General features: G+C 44.7%; 2 non-coding genes across 2 annotated transcripts; both read right to left on the reverse strand.

Annotated features, from left to right (window-relative positions):
* Window positions 1-323: 323 nt before the first annotated feature.
* On the reverse strand, window positions 324-395 carry TRNAP-UGG (transfer RNA proline (anticodon UGG)). Its single transcript has one exon. It is a non-coding gene; the product is annotated as a tRNA-Pro (tRNA).
* Window positions 396-865: 470 nt separating this feature from the next.
* On the reverse strand, window positions 866-937 carry TRNAP-UGG (transfer RNA proline (anticodon UGG)). The gene has a single exon. It is a non-coding gene; the product is annotated as a tRNA-Pro (tRNA).
* Window positions 938-4,349: the final 3,412 nt, after the last annotated feature.

Below are 4,349 nucleotides of genomic sequence, written 5' to 3' on the forward strand. Positions count from 1 at the left end.
GGAGATGAGAGAAACCCATTCAGGGCCACACGTTGACTACGACGAGAGAGGAAGTCCGCCAGCCATGCGTGGAGACAAATGGTCTTCAGGGCCATTTGGGTCTGCATGGTCTTTTGGATCCTCTGGGTCTTCAAGAATATTTGGGGTATTTTGGTTCTTCGGGGTATTTAAGGGTATTTTGGGTCTAAATGGTCAACTGCAAAGCATTCTTTCTCACCTGCAATTCCTCTCGGCCCTGATGAGACTTCGACTTGCATCGGCAATCGTTCTGGTGCTGGATCCTTGCTTTTGCATTGACTGTATTCAAAAAGAAAAGAAAAGCAGGGCCCGTCCGGGATTCGAACCCGGGACCTCTCGCACCCAAAGCGAGAATCATACCCCTAGACCAACGAGCCACTCACATCTGTCATGTTAGATATTTTTTTTGACGAGGTTATTCTGTATTATATATTTTTCTTTCACACAAACACGTTCTTTCAACAGAATGTTTGGGAAAATGTAGCACAGACAGATTGGTTCATTCACATTCCAATGAATAGTTCGAAAAGGACATGTTCTTGTCGGTATTTTACGTGTGGATGGACGATGAAATCATCATATATGGGATTGGTGTCGTGCCGGGATGATGTACCGGATGCCCTCCCTCCTCGTCACGACCAACCAACCACGTGGGCGGGAAGTCACGTGACACTATTTTATTTCGTCGTGAATGGCAATCACTGCACTTTCGTTGGAGTGGGTCTTTGACTGTCATGTGGAATGGGGAATCGGTATCTTCATTTTCGTTCACAACAGCGACCTTTCGGGTTCAATCGGCATTTTGAAAAAGTCGACCAATTGCGTTATTTAAAATTTAAAAAAAGCAGGGCCCGTCCGGGATTTGAACCCGGGACCTCTCGCACCCAAAGCGAGAATCATACCCCTAGACCAACGAGCCGCCATAAACAGCACATTTTACTGTACAAAGATAAATTAAAACATTGTATTTAAGATAAAGTAAAAAAAAACAGGGTGTGTTGCGAAAACACAAAATAAAACATGCTGCTTCCTTGCTTGAAGCTCAGCAATTGAATTACAAAGGATGGAGAACAGAAAAAAAAACAACCATAGGTTGGCAAGCATTGCCCTCCTTCATGGCAACACTTCCTGGCCTTCTTTCACCCTATCATTTGCCCTTCATCAGCTTCCATCTGTTTGGAAATCAGCCAACATCACTTCATTATATAGCCTGGTGTTGGCTTAGTGATTAAATTGTAGCTGTGGCTTAAGATGTTAGGGTCTGAAGTTGCAGCCCCTGTCGTGCCGTTGAAATAACACCAGGTGGGTTGACTTAGCCTGGACCATCCTTCCCAGTTCGGCGCAAATGAGTACCAGCTAACTGGTAACGGGTACTGCATTGGTGGTACATCCGCACTTCCAGAGAATGATGCATTCAGCAGCCACAGCACGGGTGCAGACAAAACAACTGCATTACATAAACTACATAGTATTCATGGAATATTTACCCTGCACAGTCTTGAGAAGGACTTCATTCATGCAACCCAACTCTTCTGTTTTTAAAAGTTTTTTTTTTCTTTATAAATCCAATATGGCTGCAAGAGCAGTGACCAATGACATAACTTTTATAAAACTATTGTTACGTTTGTGAGGGGTAGGTAATGAAATACCTTTGTCAAGGTAGGATTGTATGGGGTAGTGTGTTCCGACTGTCACGAAGAAGAAGAAACATTCCTGTAATTAAGTTAGGCCAGGATGTCACGTAAGTGTATATGCGTCTCCATGGCTCGGGGTGGAGCTATGCTAATTAGTTAGGGTATAAGGGTAAATTCTCTGTGTGAAGTGGTCTCTGTATTTTTTTATCTTCATTCTTATGACACTTACAACACCAGCCATGCGATCAGCACCTTCAATTAATAAAGCGATTGCCGAGCTGATCCGGACACTACCACAGAATTATCTCGATGGGTGTGAAGAGTGACCGTGAGGCCACGCCCCGAAGGACGATTAGTTGGGGTGAGTGGGTGGCGCTCGATGATTGGAGCGAGTGTGACGTCGGAGAGAATGTTCGAGACCGAGGAGTAAAAAGGACACGTCCCTCCATTTTCTCTCTCTCTGCGCTGGGCTTCGTCACGAACAGACGCATTTTTCCCTCTCTCGGTTCCTGGTGTTCATGGAAGGCGGATGCATTTGTATCGTCTCTCTCTCTCTCTCTCTCTCTCTGGTAACAGGTGGTTGCAGTTTGTGCTGTCTCTGTGCTGGCCTTCACTGCAAGCATTTTATCTCCCTCTGTATCGGGCTGCGGGAAGGGCGGACACATCCTTCTCTTCTTTTCTCTCTCCTTGGTGCTGGCTTCGTGATGGATGCGCTTGGTGCCGTGTGCGCCTGAAAGGAGCATTGGGGCTCGGTGCAGCCGAGCAGGAAGGACGAGGAAGGAGCTCGGGCCTGTTCCCATCGCGTCGGCGGCTGGCGGGGAACGTGACTTCACGCCAAGGCATCTTTTCCCGTGCAGGGAAGCGGGACCTAGACGGCCCCGGACGGTCAAGAAAGCCAGGCGGAGTAACAGGCAAACGCACCACACTACATTTTTACTTTCAATATTTTGTCATCCCCTTGTGTTGTATATGAGTCCGTCAGGGGCACCTCAATTTAAGAATTTAGTGTTACCTTTTTATTGTATTCCATTATTTTAATTAAACCTTTATTTGTTACATTTTCAGTTTCGTGTCTGTCTTGTTTATCTGTCGTGGGTTCGAGGACACCCAAGTGAAATCCGTTCAGGTAAGCCTTGTCAGCCTCCACTACCCCCCATGCATGTGACTACCGCCATAGTTGGGTATACGCCTCGGAGTTAAAGCTCAGTCGGCCATCCATCACCCTGCGGTGTTCGCTACAGGGTAGACACACCACACTATATTTCCCATCCGATGGATAGTTGATAAATTCGTTAAAGTTTTGCATTGATCGGTTAAGAGGTTTCAGAGAAGAAGATTTTCAATTTTTTTTCCTTAGATTCAATATGGCTGCCCAACTACATGACTGACCTATGACATCATAAATTTGCACTCTATCTCCAATTGGGTTGTGAAGTGAAGTTTCTCCAGTGTGTGTGAAGTTTTGTGTTGGTTGGACAAGGTTCGTTTTTCTATCCAATATGGTTGCCAAATCACATGACCTATGACATCATTATCACACTATATGCAGAAATGGTGTTACATGATATTTTAAAGTTTCACTTTGATAGACAACTGTTTCAGCTAAAAAAAAATCCCTTTGATCCAACCATGCTTCCTTCTAGACCATATGAACCGATGATTTATTTGTGAACACCATGATATCCCCAATGCTTGGGGAACATATGTGTGAAGGTTTTCTTGAGTGTTTCTAGTTCGTTTTGGTTTTGTAATCATTGCAAACTTGTGTGTAATTAGTCATTTTTTGTTCACACCTCGTGCGCGGCCTGGTCTCTCTCAGCTCCCTCGCCCCGTTGGTATTTTCTGAATATAAGTTATTTCCTTCCCTGTATTTGCTTGTTTCTTTGATTTGCGTTTCTCCCACTCCCTACCACAAACATCTTACCCTTTATCTAACGTTTTAAAAACAAGATTTTTTTTTTATAATGCTCTCTCCTCGTGGACACATGCTTGTTCTCTTGCCCCCTTGTATCGCCATGTGCCCCGCCCCCTTTATCTCCTTTTTCTTCCACCTCTCCAGCCTTTCCAACTCGAGTTTCCTCCATACTCATTTAATCCTTTCTCCTTCTTTCTCAAATCCAGTCCCTCCCTCTTCCTCACTGAGGGACTTTTCCCAGATTTTTTTTTTACGGTTTTGTTTAAATATTATTTAAATATGCTTAAACTTTCCCCTGCAGTGTTTTATTCAGTGGTTTATTCCTTTCCTCCTTCACATGCTGTTTTTCTTCCTATTTAAAAGGCTTTTTCAATTTCCTCTTCAATTCAATTCCACTTCAAAAAAAACATTAAATCTCTTACAGTCCTTCCTTTGTACATTCTCTGAACTCACCTTCATTCCACCCCTCCTCTATCGTTTTTAAACGGATCTCTGACTTGAAAATCACAATAAACCCAGTTTGTAATGAATGTTCGTTTTTCATTAATGGTCCACTTTCTAAACTCCCCCCTCACCCCTCCCTTTCAATTCTCCCCCTCACCCCTCCCCTCCTAAACTCGCCCCTTGCCCCTCCCGTCCAAATCTCCCCCCTTTCCCCTCCACTTCAAATCTCCCCCCTCCCCTCCAAATCTTCCCCCTTGCCCCTCCACTTCAAATCTCCCCCCTCAACTCTCCCCTTCAAAACTCCCCCCTCGCCCCTCCCCTTCAAAATTCCCTTCCAA

Source organism: Myxine glutinosa, chromosome 7 (genome assembly GCF_964187855.1).
Source record: "Myxine glutinosa chromosome 7, kmMyxGlut1.1, whole genome shotgun sequence".
Classification (NCBI taxonomy): domain Eukaryota; kingdom Metazoa; phylum Chordata; class Myxini; order Myxiniformes; family Myxinidae; genus Myxine; species Myxine glutinosa.